The following is an 18135-nucleotide window of genomic DNA, read 5'->3' on the forward strand; positions in this document are numbered from 1 at the left end:
TATATATATATATATATAAACTGCTTTCATTCCACATAAACTAAAAGAAATAAGAAATTTTCGCTTGTAAGTAAAGTATTAAAAAGAAATAAAAAGAAAAGTTTGTTTCATAAATCTGCAAATGTTTCAATGTACATTTCCTACAACATTTTCCACACGTCACCAACACATAATCCATTTATTATTGTGATCATCAATTTTATTTCAAATTTTTTTGGTCCTGTTTCACGTGTAATGAAACTGTATTATTTTATGTGATGCTAATAGAAAAAAGATACAAGAAAAGTTTGTTTCAAACTAGTAAAAATTTCAATAAAAGTCACTTAAAACAACAACAACAACAACAACAACAACTTTTAGCTCAAAAGTTAAGATTAAAGTCCCATGACGCAATCTGAAACCATAAATAAATATATAAAATATAACTGAAACACTCACCTTACAGCAAGAAAGTCGCTGTTTTGAGTCCCGTCTTGGCCAGTTGGCATTTCTGTGTGGAGTTTGCATGTTCTCCCCGTGTTGGCGTGGGTTTCCTCCGGGTGCTCCGGTTTCCCCCACAGTCCAAACACATGCACTAGGTGAATTGAATAAACTAAATTGAACATACTGTATGAGTGTGAATGAGTGTGGATGGATGTTTCCCAGTACTGGGTTGCGGCTGGAAGGGAATTCAATTCGTAAAACATATACTGGAATAGTAAGTGGTTCATTCCGCTGTGGCGACCTCTGAAATAGAGGCTGAAGGAAAATGAATGAACGAATGATTGAAACACATGCAATTTTACAGGTTATCCTCAACTCTTCATGGTTTTCAGAATGACTTAACAACATTATAAATAAGCAGATTAAGCAGTTTAACATCATGATCACTTCTCATGAGCTGTAATTAACATAATAAATGAAGCTAAGTAATCAATCCTCCACTTCTCAAGCTGTGATAATGACGCGCCGGTGAAAGCAAATGAAGACCTGGCGAGCATGTAGGCGGACAGAGATCCTCGCAGGAGAAATTAAGCATCTGCCAGGCAAACTTTATGTTTTCCAGACACGAGGATAAAGAAGGATTTGGCTCTGTTTGCTCGATGCAGTAATTCAGCGACTGCAGCCCACATTAGCCTGTGCTGTATATACAGTGGGCGCATACTGAGATTGTAGCCTGGAGAGTCTGAGCGATCGAGTGTGAAGAGTTTATGTAACACATTAAACTCCACGTTTGTGTCCAACTGGAAATATGATATGTACGGCGATATATGCAAATGAGGTATAACATCTTATACATGTTCATGTTCGGATTTTACACACACACATATACAGTTGAAGTCAGAGTTATTCGCCCCCCTTTGAATTTTTTTGTCTTTTTAAAATATTTCCCAAATGATGTTTAAGAGAGCAAAGAAATTTTCACAGTATGTCTGATAATATTTTTTCTTTTGGTGAAAGTCTTTTTTGTTTTATTTCAGTGAGAATAAAAACAGTTTTAATTTTTTTATGAACCATTTTAAGATTATTCAAGATTATTCAAGATTATTAGCCCCTTTAAGCTAAACTTTTTCCGATAGTCTACAGAACAAACCATCGTTATACAATAACTTTCCTAATTACCCTAACCTGTCTAGTTAACCCAATTAACCTAGTTAAGCCTTTAAATGTCACTTTAAGCTGTATAGAAGTGTCTTGATAAATATCTTAAGGTTTGACATTTTTAACCCATGAAACACAAATCAACGTGTGTTTAAAAATCACAATAATAACAATAAAAATAAAAATAATAATAATAATAATAATATTAATAATAATATTAGCAATAATAATAATAATAGCAATAATAATAATAATAGCAATAATAATAATAATAATAATAATAGTAGCCATAATAATAATAATAATAATAATAGCAATAATAATAGCAATAATAATAATAATAATAATAATAATAACAATAGTAGCAATAATAATAATAATAATAATAGTAGCAATAATAATAATAATAATAACAATAATAACAATAATAGTAGTAGTAGTAATAATGGTGATGATAATAATAATAATAATAGCAATAATAATAGTGATAATAATAATAATAATAATAATAATAATAATAATAGCAATAATAATAATAATAATAATAGTAATAATAATAATAATAATAATAGTAATAATAATAATAATAATAGCAACAACAATAATAATAATAGCAATAATAATAATAATAATAGCAATAATAATAATAATAATAATAATAATAGCAATAATAATAATAATAGTAGCAATAATAATAATAATAATAATAATAATAGTAGCAATAATAATAATAATAATAATAGTAGCAATAATAATAATAATAATAATAATAATAATAATAATAATAACAATAATAGTAGTAGTAGTAATAATGGTGATGATAATAATAATAATAATAGCAATAATAATAGTGATAATAATAATAATAATAATAATAATAATAATAGCAATAATAATAATAATAACAATAATATTAGTAATAATAATAATAATAATAATAATAATAATAATAATAATAATAATAATAATTATAATAGTAATAATAATAATAATAATAATAATAATAATAATAGTAATAATAATAATAATAATAGCAATAATAATAATAATAAGAAGAAGAATTAGAAGAAAAAGAATAGTAATAATAATAATAATAATAATGATAATATTATTAATAATAATAAAACAATAGTTTTATAAGTCTACAGAACAAACCATCATTATACAATAACTTGCCTAATTACCCTAACCTGCCTAGTTAACCTGATTAACCTAGTTAAGCCTTTAAATGTCACTTTAAGCTGTATAGAAGTGTCTTGAAAAATATCTAGTCCAATATTATGTACTGTCATCATGACAAAGATAAAATAAATCAGTTATTAGAGATGAGTTATTAAAACTATTATGCTTAGAAAAGTGTGGAAAAAAAGTTTTCTCCGTTAAACAGAAATTGGGAAGAAAAAACAAACAAACAAACAAACAGGGGCAGTAATAATTCAGGGGGGCTAATAATTCTGACTTCAACTATACAGCCCTCCTAAATTAGATGTTTTTTTCAGCTTAACTTGCAGCAACTGATTTTTTTGGCCCAGTGTCACATATGTTTAAATGTATTAGCTAAAATGTATACGTATGCTTATACATGGCCATATATTAGATTTCTGTAAGTTAAATATGGGATATTATGTGGGAGAATATAGGAGTTAATGTGGAAGTGACATTGAAGTAAACACACACACACACCCAACACAAACACCCACAACCTGACCTGAAAACCGTGTGTTAGTGACTCAGATTTGCTCATTTAACCTCCAGCAGCTCTGACAACAAGCAGACAAAACTCAGCTGCACATCATTAGCATGAAAATAACAACAGCCAAAACAAAATATATATGAATAAAAAAATGAATAACCATCATCCGCCTGTCAACAGATTTTCCACCACAGTGTTTGTGTAAAGGAATAGAATATTTAAAGCTATAAAAGGCAAACAAAATTCTGGTGTCATGATTGTTAAAAGTGTACAAAGATTATTTAAAATAATGTCGAACACATATAATGTACACACACACAAACACACAAATATATATATATATATATATATATATATATATATATATATATATATATATATATATATATATATGTATACTCACTGGCCACTTTATTAGGTACACCTGTCCAACTACTCGTTAACACAAATTTCTAATCAGCCAATTACATGGCAGCAACTTGGTGCATCCAGGCATGTAGACATGGTCAAGATGATCTGCTGCAGTTCAAACTGAGCATCAGAATGGGGATGAAAGGTGATTTAAGTGACTTTGAACGTGGCATGGTTGTTGGTGTCAGACGGGCTGGTCTGAGTATTTCAGAAACTGCTGATCTACTGGGATTTTCATGCACAACCATCTCTAGGGTTTACAGAGAATGTTCTGAAAAAGAGGAAATATCCAGTGAGCGGCAGTTCTTTGGGCGTAAATGCCTTGGTGATGCCAGAGGTCAGAGGAGAATGGCCAGACTGGTTCCAGCTGATAGAAAGGAAACAGTAACTCAAATAACCATTCGTTACAACCGAGATCTGCAGAAGAGCATCTCTGAATACACAACAAATCATCTCAGACTGGTTTCTTGAACATGACAATGAGTTCACTGTACTCAAATGGCCTCCACAGTCCCCAGATCTCAATCCAATAGAGCACCTTTGGGTTGTGGTGGAACGAGAGATTCACATCATAGATGTGCAGCTGATGAACATGCAGCAACTGTGTGATGCTATCATGTCAATATGGAGCAAAATCTCTGAGGAATATTTCCAGTACCTTCTTGAATCTATGCCACGAAGGATTAAGGCAGTTCTGAAGGCAAAAGTGGGTCCAACCAGGTACAAGTAATAATATACCTGATACCTAACAAAGTGGCCTGTGAGTGTGTACACAATATATATTAAACAGTAAAAAAAAATGCAGGATTCCACACATTCATTTTTCATTTCAGGTTATCCCAACATAAATCGATAACTTAACATTTAGGTGAGCTGAACTTAAAACAATATTTCCAGTACCTAATCTAAGCAGTTCTGAAGGCAAAAGGGGTCCACTAGTTAGGTCGGTGTGCCTAAATATATATATATATATATATATATATATATATATATATATATATATATATATATATATATATATATATATATATATATATATATATATATATTAGGCACACCGACCTAACTAGTGGACCCCTTTTGCCTTCAGAACTGCTTAGATTTATATATATATATATATATATATATATATATATATATATATATATATATATATATATATATAGCATTTTGTACAGCAGTTTTTTACATTGAAGAGTTTGCCTTTTTTTATTATAAATAACCAGTGACCCAATTAGCTTTAATAAATAACCAGAGACACAACCTTCAGGTTTTAGGCCCCGTTTACGCTAATGCGTTTTAGTTTGACAACACATAAGTTTTGCTACCGTTACGGCATCAGTCCACACTACGCCGGAGTTTTCGAGCGCCGAAAATGGAGCGTTTTGGAAATGCTGGAGAGGCCGTTTTCATTCTGAAACGCTGCTGCTCCGTCTCAGTGTGGATGAGGGAAAACCGAGACATCTGAAAACGGAGGCGGGGCTGCTGAGATTCGCTACCTGATTGGGACTTTTGTGTCATTGCGTATCCTTCCCTTGTTCATCAAGCCCCTATCACATGATTTTAACACATGGCTTTAACGCTACCGGAAGACAGCAGACCAGCCTTCACTGTAAACAACAACATGGACACAGAAATGGGAGCGTTATTTGCACTATTGTCTGTTTTAGGTGCCATTGTGCAGTTATTCATTTGTTACGTTTAGTAACAACTCGACCACGTCGTCTGTCCACAAAAATACCTCTTCTGCTTTCTCTGCCATCGTGTTCATTGTTCCACCGGCGTTTGTTGACTAACAATAACCAAATGCCGAGTTAGACACATGCTTCCTGTTTATACTCGAACGCGCATGCCCAGAGTGCGCACATGGTCACGTGATGTACGTTTTTGGTGGTGTAGTATGGACGGAGATATGTTCAGAAACGCTAGGTGAAACGCTAGTGTGGACGCGGATCGTTTTTGATGTGAAACGAAGTTTTAAAACTTAAACGCACTAGTGTAAACGGTGCCTTAGTCTGTGTGTCTGCCTCTCATTCCTCCTCTCAGTCCAGTTTCACGCGTCACTCTCCATCAGAGACAAAGACACACAAAAACCTCTAAAGAAAACACAACACTTTGGTTTTCATGCCAGTGTGAGGCTGATTCATGATGACACTCATTTCAAAAATAATACTTGGCTGACAGGAAAACATATCAGCTACTTTTCTGAACACGAAACTAATCCAACCTTCGCCGAAACAGCCGTCTGCGCATTTGGACACTGAACTCATCTAAAGCCTCTGCTCTTCTGTCAAACCTGATGGATCTCAATCCGAGACGTTGCCTTTCCTTCTGCTCTTGTTTATTTCTTTCCTGAGACACATTTGCTGCAGTGTTTTTCTCATTGAGCAGTTTCAGCTCACATCATTGACTATTGGCCATTTCAATACAGTCTGTCCACACAAGATGAAACTAATGCTTCTCTCTGATTCTGTATAAGTGCCCCTATTATGCTGATATGGCCTTTCATGAAGGCTAAATGGAGTTATTAGCCGGAATTCAATGCTAACGTGAAGCAAATTTTTTCAAAGCTTGTGATAAAAAGAAATGAAAAAAAAATTTAATGTGAATATTGGTAGCATTTAACACTGAATAATGCCCATAACCAGTACCTGAGGGCATCATTTCCATAGTAGTTCATTTAGTTAGCCCCGACGTTGCAGACATAGAAAGCATTTCTAAAACAGAGACAAAACTTTGTGTTGTGGTACATGCAGTTAGGACACTGTGTAACCAATAGTAAAGCAGTAAAGCATAATCGAGACAGCTGATTGGTCACATCATGGGTGTAATGTTTGTTACCTCAGGGTTTGTTTGGCAAATACAATTACCTCTCTCATTTTTGGCATAAACCTTTTTCAAACAAGAAACCCATCATGTTTACAGCGTAATCTTTACAGCAACCATCTGACCAATTAGAGCAGAGCACAACTATCAGATCAACCAGAACAGAATAGATCCATCTGCCCATTCCAAGCAGAATAGAGATATCAGACCAATCAGAGCAGAGTAGAGCCTTGAGACCAATAAGAGAAGAATCTGACCAATCAGAGCAGAGTAAAGCCATAAGAACAATCAAAGAATAGTGCAGCCATCTGACTAATCAGAGCAGAGTAGACCAATCGGAGAAGACAGGCCAGTCAGAGAAGACAGACATCTGACCAATCAGAGCCTAGTGGAAACATTGACCAATCAGGAAAGAGTAGAACAATCTGACCAATCAGAACAGAGAAGACCCGTAAGACCAGTCAATAGACCAATCAGTGAATCACCTATTACACCAATCAGAGCAGAGAAGAGCTATCTAACCAATCAGAGAAGAATACAGATCTTAGACCAATCAGAGAATAATAGAGCCATCTGACCAATCAGAGAAGAAGAGAGCAATAAGACCTATTGGAGAAGGGTACAGTCATAGAGAAGAGAAAAGTCATCTGGCTAATCAGAGCAGAGTAGCCATAAGACCAATCAGAGAAGAGTACAGCCATCTGGCCAATCAGAGCAGAGTATAGCCTTAAGGCCAACCAGAAGACATGCGTCTGACCAATCAGACAAGAGTACAACTATCTGGCCAATCAGAGCAGAGTAGACCAATCAGAGAAGATAGGCCAATCAGAGAAGACAGACATCTGACCAATCAGAGCAGAGTGGAACCATTGATTAATCAGAAAAGAGTAGAGCAATCTGACCAATCAGAACACAGAAGACCTGTAAGACCAGGCAATGGACCAATCAGTGAATCAGCTATTACACCAATCAGAGCAGAGAAGAGCTATCTAACCAATCAGAGAAGAATACAGATCTTAGACCAATCAGAGAATAATAGAGCCATCTGACCAATCAGAGAAGAAGAGAGCAATAAGACCTATTGGAGAAGGGTACAGTCATAGAGAAGAGTAAAGTCATCTGGCCAATCAGAGCAGAGTAGCTATAAGACCAATCAGAGAAGAGTACAGCCTTAAGGCCAACCAGAAGACATGCGTCTGACCAATCAGAACAGAGAAGATCTATCAGACCAATCAGAAAAGAGTATAGCCATTTTACCAATCAGTAAAGCATAGAGCCATCAGACCAATCAAAGCAGAATAAGAGCTATCCAACCAATCAAGGAAAGAGTAAAGCCACCTGGCCAATCAGAACAGAGAAGAGTTTTTAGACCAATAAGAGCAGTGTACAATAATAAGACCAATCAGAGAAGAACACAGCCATGTGACCAATCAGAGAAGAGTAAAGACATTAAAGCAACATTTGACCAATCAGAGCAAAGTAGGATCTCAGAAAGGGGGAGTTTTATCTGCATGTATAATGAGCTGTCTGAATCATTCATGCACTTGTTTAAGCAGGTGCTAAACCTCACACCTGTGACTGCAATCCCATCCCATAATGCACCAGTAATGTGTTTTGGGAGCAGGACCTCCATATTCTGGTGTCAGGTTGCAGAATGATTGTCTCCGGCCCCTGACCCGTCCTGCTGCATGCTTTTGCTCGAGGGGCTGAAAGGCGTCGTTTATCCTCATCATTTATGAATTCCATATCCATTAATTTCCCATATCAGACGCGTGACCCAGATCCGCCTCTGCATCGCCATTCTGCCTCCAATCATTAAACAATCACAAAGAGATAACAGCCCAGAAACATCCCATAATCACAGCCAACATGAGGAGGAGGATTTCATATGTGAAGTCTGATTACATGCGTGACATCATCATAATCACTGAGCTGTGGATGAGTGTAGGTTTATTCCTTTACTTTAGTCAAGCACAGATGGTGAAACTCATGGAAGAAATCAATCTTCATCTCTGAGACGAGCCTCCAATGCACTGCCAGATGCCTTTAAAGCACATTTGAAAAACAATCAACATATGCGCATAAATTAAAGCCTGACATATTCTGAAATGCAGAACACTCACAAATAATGATATTTAACAGATTATGTATATATTATTATAAATAAAAAAAACACTAGCAGAAGAAACTTCAGAATACTTCAGTATATATATACACAGTTGACGTTAGAATTATTAGCCCCCCTAAATAATTAGACCCCTGTTTATTTTGCTTCCCAATTTCTGTTTAATAGATTGAAGATTTAGATAGAACACATTTTTAAACATAATAGTTTTAATAACTCATCTCTAATAACTGATTTATTTTCTCTTTGCCATGATGGCAGTAAATAATATTTGACTAGATATTCTTCAAGACACTTCTATACAGCTTAAAATCACATTTAAAGGCTTAACTAGGTTAATCAGGTTAACTAGGCAGGTTTGGGTAATTAGGCAAGTTATTGTATAATGATGGTTTGTTCTGTAAACTATTGAAAAAAATAGCTGAAAGGGGCTAATAATTTTGTCCCTAAAATGGTTTAAAAAAAATTAAAAACTGCTTTTATTCCTACCAGAATAAAACAAATAAGACTTTCACCAGAACCAAAAAATATTATCAAACATACTGTGAAAATTTCATGTATCTGTTAACCATAATTTGGGAAATATTTAAAAAAGAAAAAAGGAATCAAAGGGGGCAAATAATTCTGACTTCAGCTGTATATATATATATATATATATATATATATATATATATATATATATATATATATATATATATATATATATATATATATATATGTGTGTGTGTGTGTGTGTGTGTGTGTGTGTGTGTGTGTGTGTGTGTGTGTGTGTGTGTGTGTGTGTGTGTGTGTATAAACATTAATACTAGTGCTGTCAATCGCGATTATTCGCATCCAAGATAAAAGTCTAAAAGTTTGCATTTACATAATATATACGCGTGTACTTTGTATATTTACATTTAACATATACACACACATACTGTACATACACAGATATACAAAATAAAAGTATTTATATATTTATTTAAATGTAATTTGTATTATATATAAACATTTATATTGTATAAATATGAACAAATATCTGATACACAGTATGCAGCAGTATATTTTGTAAATATGTTTTTATGTTGTTTGCAACTAATCGCAACTAATCATTTGATTGCCCTAGTAAATATTTAATAATACATACATTTTTTTGTGAAAAAGCAGAATTTTCTGCATCATATGTAAAAAATGATTTGCAGTTCAATAAATATTTCTTATTGATTTCGGTATAAAAATTACAGGTTCATTTTTTGCTATATTTAGAATTAAATGTGTCTTTCTTTTTTACTTATATGAATACACACACACACACACACACACACACACACACACACACATATGAGCAATATCACATGAGTAGCAGTGAGATATGGCTGTATGGCTGTGAGGATATACAGCTATATCACACTACCAGAAGTGTGATATTGCGTTTATACAATAGCTCAAAGGCATAATCATGTGTGTATAAAAAAGCAAATTAAACACGGAGAGTCTAAAAACCCTTTTGCATTAGGAACTACTTTCTTCCGCCATTCATTCTGCTGACATCAGAACAGCAGAAACTCTTAATAATTCACCAACGTCACTTTAGAGCCAGTGTTTGAATGATTCTCTAGTGCAATGTCTAAAGTGATGACAAAACAGGTGATTTTGCTCATATTTCAAGATTATAAGGCTGAACAGCATGAAATGCCATCAGTCTACAGAGATATCTCCTGACAGTATTTCTCCATTGCAATCGGGATATCACAATAGTAGCGATGCAATCACTACCAGATTGCTGTTGTGCTTGCGATAAGGTAACACGCTAAACACATGCGGGCATTTCTTCTATTTTTTTTTAAACCAAAAACAACACACATTCCTGATATGCGAGTCCCACAATACAGTTAAATAGTATAAATACAGCACTACAACATATACAAGAGAGAAAGAGATCGACTTAGAATATCACTTTATATATATATACATTAGGGATGTAACGATATTGTAAATACCGTCATACCGCAATATTAATTTTTTTCGATATTACCGTAGTCGCATGACTCGGTAAAACTATAGGTCTTCTGAGAAAATTTGCTCAGGCGAATGAAGCGAACGGGAGGTAGCGAAAACTACAATTCCCATCAGCCCAGGCGTGGCCATAATCCTTTGCGGTCTGTTGTCGCTACAGATCCAGTAATGCGGAAATGGAGTGTGCTGCTAGTAGCGGGGATGAAAAAGAGCTGGAGATGATCGAAACCTAAAGCGGGTGTTGTCGCCGCGCGCGTACTGTAAAGCAGGTCGCACACCAGAAGCGCCGCTCGGCGCCACGCAGCGCCATGTATTTTAGAATTCTAAACATAGGTTTCTATCAGGATACACACACCGGCACCGCAAGTCGGCGGCTGTCGGCGGCGCCCGGCGACGGCTCAGGACGCAGTTCATTTTTCAGCCGCGCCACAGAGCGCCATCTGATTAGTTTCATGTTAAATATCCTTCGAATGTGCGCGTCTGGTGTGTTTATGTACATTAGAGATTTATGTTAAATCTAATGTTGATAAACAATGTTTATTTCTTGACTTTAATTTTATGCGTGTTCCCCATACTGGTGTTTAGTAGCTGTGTGAATGACACTGAGCACCTTCTATATGCTGAAACTCTTTTCTGCTTGTGGGAAAAGTTGATTGTGATGAGCATTGGCTCATTATGTAACTTCCTCAGCACCACCTGCATGATGTGGGTGTGCTAACGTGTCTAACTGTGTAACAAAAGATGTGTAGATGTTGGACATTCAAAATACAGACATATTACTTCTATAAATTAATAAAATACGGTAGTTTACCGTGAAAATTTAAAATTACTTTTACGGTTTGTATCGTGTATTTAACGGTAAAGTACTGGCAACCACAGCTGCCGTTTTTTACCGTAAATTTTACGGAATTATTTTTTACAGTGTAGTTTTGTGGTGAACAATTGATCCATGCATGTCATTAAGAACAAAACAGCCTTTGTAACCTAAAATTAAAATCTGAAAATGCACTTCCTGTTTGCTTTTAGTTAAATTCTCAGATTACATGTTCCTGAGGTAGTGGGAGGTGCTATCATACTTAACCACGCCCTTTCACCTGTCTGTTCTGACAACAAACAGAAATGGTGAGGAGGAGGAGTCTGTTAGGACGGAATAACTCTCCCCAAACCCATTTCCCTATCTTTCTGAATGAATTGAATGAATATAATACATCCAATCAGCTCGCAGTAGGAAAAAAACAAGTCACGCCCACTGTTTTCTCAATTAATATTCCATTTCTCTAGGAACTACCTCACAATATGAACAAATTGAAATGGTCGACCCAGGCTTGTTCTGAAAACGTACCTCTATTTACGTTTCTGAAGGCCACGAAATAGGTCCCAGCATGTATGTATTTTTGTAGTTTTTGTTTTCGCGAATCCACGAGGTCGCTGTGTACGCTTTTTCAGTTGTCAAACTTCTCTCGCAAGTGCCGTTTGTGCCTGCTGTCCTCGCGAAAACCCTCCAGAGGCCGTTGTTGACTAACTGTTTGACTGACGGACTGACCCACCCTCCTCCTTCCCTAAACCCAACTAATTTTATCGATTGACCCGCTCACCCACTTCCCTAAACCCAATCAACAATTTTCTAAAGCAATCCAGAAAAACAAGCCCTCATCTGATTTTTTTTAACCACGTTTTCAGATTTGACCACATTCTCACCCTGTTATTTTCTTGTCTATTTTATTTTTTGGGATTCTGTTTTTGTCTTGCTTTCTGGAACTGTACTTCACTGGACTCGAATCTCATCATCGTGGTCAACTCCTCTCTGCGTCTCAAGTCCGCCGGCGTGCATGACGATCTAACTGGGCAAACTGGAAACAGCGGGAAAGTTGTCTACACGGAAGTAAGCCGTCAGCTGGTAATAGTGAAAAGGAACTGCATCATACCGCCCCGTAGTGTTCGTTTTAAAAATTAATTGCAGCCATGTGCACCTCTGACTACATAATTTGCTTCAGAAGCGTATATAGGACTACGATTTCACAATGAGGCTGTGTTGAAAATGGTCGAAGCTTCCGGTTCATGCAGACTTCAAAAGTTTATATATTGTGACGCAGTTCGTAGAGAATGTTAAATGAGAAAACAGTGGGTGTGGCTTGTTTTTTTTCTACTGAGAGCTGATTGGATGTTGTAAAGTAGGCATTTCATTCAGAAAGACTGGGAAATGGGTAACCTAACAGACTCCTCCTGCACACCATTTCTGTTTGATGTCAGAACTGACAGCTGGAGGGGCGTGGTTATGTAAGTTAGCCCCGCCCACAATCTCAGACTGACGTATGTGAGAATTTAACTGAAAACAAACAGGAAGTGCATTTTCAGTTCTCAATTTTACATTAAAAAACTGTTTTTTGTCTTAATGACATGCACAGATGAATTGCTCACCACAAATCTAGCAATGTGAGCTAACAAATTCAACATGGTTAGTTTTGACTCCATGTGTACTCTAATATGTTTCTGGATGAACGTGGAAGTGGATTTCAGGGACATGAAGTGAGTTTGACACCCGTGATTCCATCTGGACAAACTCACTGGACGTTGAGTGAGAATCAACAGCTCCATATGGCGAAATAAGGTCAGTGGAACAAGCACTAGCTGAAGCCAACACCAGTGTTTATTATTATTATTATTATTATTAAGGCTGTCAGATGAACATATTGATTTAATGAATTAGCTATGGGAAAAAAACTATAATGTTGAATGTTAATATTCAATATTATTAGCTCCCTTAAAAATAAAAAAAAACAAAAAAAACAAGCCACTGTTGTCCCATGACTTAACTAATTAACCTGACGAGACGTTAAATGGCAAATTAAGCTGGTATCTTGCAAAATACCAACTTAAGTACCCAGCCGGAACACAATGTCGTAAGACGCTAATATTAGGTTAGATTTAGGTCATGATGTCGGGTGACCAGAATTCAATGTCTAGTCAGCGTCTAAGGACAACTTTATTTTGACATCCAATAAAGACATTAATTGACGTTGATATTTGGTTGCTTTTAGGTTGTGTTGGAAAGTGACCAAAATCCAACAGTGAGCCAACATATTGACGACAAATGCTGATATTTACAGTATCAAATACAGGTCATGATGTCGGGTGACCAAAATTCAACATCTAGCCAGTGTCTAAGGACAAGGTTATTTTGACGTCCAACAACAACATCAAATAACGTTGATATTTGGTTGATTTTAGGTTGTGTTGAAAAGTGACCAAAATTCATCATCGAGCCAACATCTTAAACCAACAACATGTTGACGTCAAATACTGACATCTACTTGTCAGGTATGACAACTAAAATCCTACGTCTGATAGACATCACAGTGGTAACGTCCACACAACGTCAAGCTGTAACATCCTTAGACGTTGATATTTGGTTGTTTTTAGGTTGTGTTGGAAAGCGATTAAAATCCAACAGTGAGCCAACATCTTAAACCAACGTCATATTGACGACAAATGCTGATATTTACAGTATCAAATACAGGTCATGATGTCGGGTGACCAAAATTCAACATCTAGCCAGTGTCTAAGAACAACGTTATTTTGACGTCCAACAACAACATCAAATAACGTTGATATTTGGTTGTTTTTAGGTTGTGTTGGAAAGTGATCAAAATCCAACGTCGAGCCAACACCTTAAACCAACGTCATGTTGACGTCAAATACTGACATCTATTAGTCAGGTATGACAACTAAAATCCTACGTCTGATAGACATCACAGTGGTAACGTCCACACAACGTCAAGCTGTAACATCCTTAGACGTTGATATTTGGTTGTTTTTAGGTTGTGTTGGAAAGTGATTAAAATCCAACAGTGAGCCAACATCTTAAACCAACGTCATATTGAAGACAAATGCTGATATTTACAGTATCAAATACAGGTCATGATGTCGGGTGACCAAAATTCAACATCTAGCCAGTGTCTAAGGATAACGTTATTTTGACGTCCAACAACAACATCAAATAACGTTGATATTTGGTTGATTTTAGGTTGTGTTGAAAAGTGACCAAAATTCATCATCAAGCCAACATCTTAAACCAACAACATGTTGACGTCAAATACTGACATCTACTTGTCAGGTATGACAACTAAAATCCTACGTCTGATAGACATCACAGTGGTAACGTCCACACAACGTCAAGCTGTAACATCCTTAGACGTTGATATTTGGTTGTTTTTAGGTTGTGTTGGAAAGTGATCAAAATCCAATGTCGAGCCAACACCTTAAACCAACGTCATGTTGACGTCAAATACTGACATCTATTTGTCAGGTATGACAACTAAAATCCTACGTCTGATAGACATCACAGTGGTAACGTCCACACAACGTCAAGCTGTAACATCCTTAGACGTTGATATTTGGTTGTTTTTAGGTTGTGTTGGAAAGTGATTAAAATCCAACAGTGAGCCAACATCTTAAACCAACGTCATATTGACGACAAATGCTGATATTTACAGTATCAAATACAGGTCATGATGTCGGGTGACCAAAATTCAACATCTAGCCAGTGTCTAAGGATAACGTTATTTTGACGTCCAACAACAACATCAAATAACGTTGATTGTGGTAACGTCCACACAACGTCAAGCTCTAACATCCTTAGACGTTGATATTTGGTTGTTTTTAGGTTGTGTTGGAAAGTGATCAAAATCCAACGTCGAGCCAACATCTTAAACCAACGTCATGTTGACGTCAAATACTGACATCTATTTGTCAGGTATGGCTTCCAAAATCCAACGTCTGATAGACGTCATAGTAGTAACGTCCACACAACGTCAAGCTGTAACATTATTAGACGTTGATATTTGGTTGTTTTTAGGTTGCATTGGAAAGTGACTAAAATCCAATGTCTGTCCGCTGTTAAGCACTGACGTCAGTGTGACTGCACAACATCAATCTGATGTCATGTTGACATCCTGTTCTCCAAATGTGTTGGCAAAAATCGTATTTCAATTAAACAGCACAAAACATTTAAAAAATATACAATAAACAAATTATGAGGGCAAATTAAATGTTTCACTTCAAACGCATAAGTATTTATCAGTCTTATTTATGCTTTTACGAAATTTTTAATGAGTCAATTTTAACATAACGGCATTTGTTTCAGTCAATCTTCACTTTTATTCTTTGCATTAATTTTGTTAAATAAAAAAATTGTCAACATCAAACCACGATTATCAATCATAACATGACTTTATAATAGCATCCAAGAGCATCACATTCTCAGCAGCAGAAGTGAATCAGCCTTTAAACCCTGCGCGGAAAGAATATCAGCATTATGAAAGCAATAATTTCAATTTTCTCCGCCGTCTTGAGCACTATTGATACGTGGCCTAATTTACCAAAGAGAAACCCCTGCGGACTTCATTAGCTCCATTAAACTCACAAAGTGTCGCTTGTTAAAAGAACTCAACTAACAGATCCATTTTGATCCCCTATTTTTAGCTAGTGTGTGCCCACGAATAAAGCATTTCCCTTCACCGGAACCTGTATTATCCTGCCGGGAGCAGCTCGACAGACTTGTGGCAAGTTAGACAAGAAGGGTGTAGGAAAGGTGAGGCTGAATTCAGCAATTATATCCCCGTCAGCGCTAATGATGACAGGCAGAACCGACCTGAGAGTCAGCCATCAATCACTGCGTGGGCTTCAGACTCTGGAGGCTGCGGCCCACCATTTCTGGCCCATCCGACTGGTTCCCCTATCAAGTAGGGGGGAAAGAAAAACACACAGATAGATTTCGAGACCTGCACCTCAATTAGAGCCTCTGTGAAACATACGCAGAGACATGATATTGTGCTTCCAATTACTCCAAAGACCTGGAGGAAAGTCTGAGACGAGGACGACTGAACTCGCATTTGAACTATGAGATGAAGTGGGCTGTGTGTAAAGATGTGTTTTATTATCTGACGGAGGCAATTAAGGGAACACACACACACAACGGAAGATTCAGACGAACACATACAGCACTCTGAGGGTAGCGTCATGTAGTTTCACATAAAAGAATGCAAGACTTAAATACAAAATGGGATCGAACACACTTAACAACGATGATTTTGCTGCATGTTCAAACTACTAGTGTAAAATGAGCTTAAACAACACAAATCTTGAGTTTTTCTTGGACAAGTTAATTGTTTTAAGTTCGGCTCACTTAAATAATAATCCATTTATGTTGAGACAACCTGAATGGATTGTGTGGAACCCTGCATTTTTTTTTTTTACTGTGTAATATATACTGTATACACACTCACCGGCCACTTTATTAGGTACACCTTACTAGTACCGGGTTGGACCCTCTTTTGCCTTCAGAACTGCCTTAATCCTTCATGGAATAGATTGAACAAGGCGCAGAAAAATTCCTCAGAGATTTTGGTCCATATTAACATGATAGCATCACACAATCGCAGCAGATTTGTCGGCTGCACATTCATTATGTGAATCTTTCGTTTCACCACATCCCAAAAGTGCTCTATTGGATTGAGCTCTGGTGACTGTGGAGGCCATTTGAGTACAGTGAACTGATTGTCATGTTTAAGAAACCAGTCTGAGATGATTCGTGCTTTATGACATGGTGCGTTATCCTGCTGGAAGTAGCCATCAGAAGATGAGTACACTGTGGTAAAGGGATGAACATGGTCAGCAACAATACTCAGGTAGGCTGTGGCGTTGGCATGATGCTCAATTGGTACTAATGAGCCCAAAGTGTGCCAAGAAAATATCCCCCACACCATCACACCACCACCAGCAGCCTGAACCATTGATACAAGGCAGGATGACCCCATGTTTTCATTTTGTTTATGCCAAATTCTGACCCGACCATCCGAATGTTGCGGCAGAAATCGAGACTCGAGGACAGGCAACATTTCTCCAATCTTCTATTGTCCAGTTTTGGTGAGGCTGTGTAAATTGTAGCCTCAGTTTCCTGTTCTTAGCTAACAGGAGTGGCACCCGGTGTGGTCTTCTGCTGCTGTAGCTCATCTGCTTTAAGGTTGGACATGTTGTGTGTTCAGACAGAGATGCTCTTCTGCACACCTCGGTTGTAATGAGTGCTTATTTAATGTAAGTTAAGTGCAGTACTTGGGTTTCAAGTTGAATCAACTCAAAAAAGTTGCCTTACATTTTTAAGCTGAGGCAACTTTTTTACAGAGTACAATTACAGTGATACCTGAATACAGAAAAAATGTGTTTTTTATTAAAAATAGGCTGAAGAAACACTACTGACCTAATACAAAAAATGTGTGCGTATATATACACTGCACTCAAAGGAAAGCGTGTCATGCATTTTCACATACAAAATATTAGAATGAAATGCATAATAGGCTCAGGTAATATAAAAAACAGGCGATTTGTTGATTGAATTGAGGATTCAGAGCCAAATGTGAAAGCACACTTCTGTGAAAAAGTGTTTGCACTCATTCGACCTTCCTGTTACAATATATTGTGAAAAAAAAGCTGACAACTTAAAATT

This window comes from Danio rerio, chromosome 7 (assembly GCF_049306965.1).
Source record: "Danio rerio strain Tuebingen ecotype United States chromosome 7, GRCz12tu, whole genome shotgun sequence".
Taxonomy (NCBI): Eukaryota; Metazoa; Chordata; class Actinopteri; order Cypriniformes; family Danionidae; genus Danio; species Danio rerio.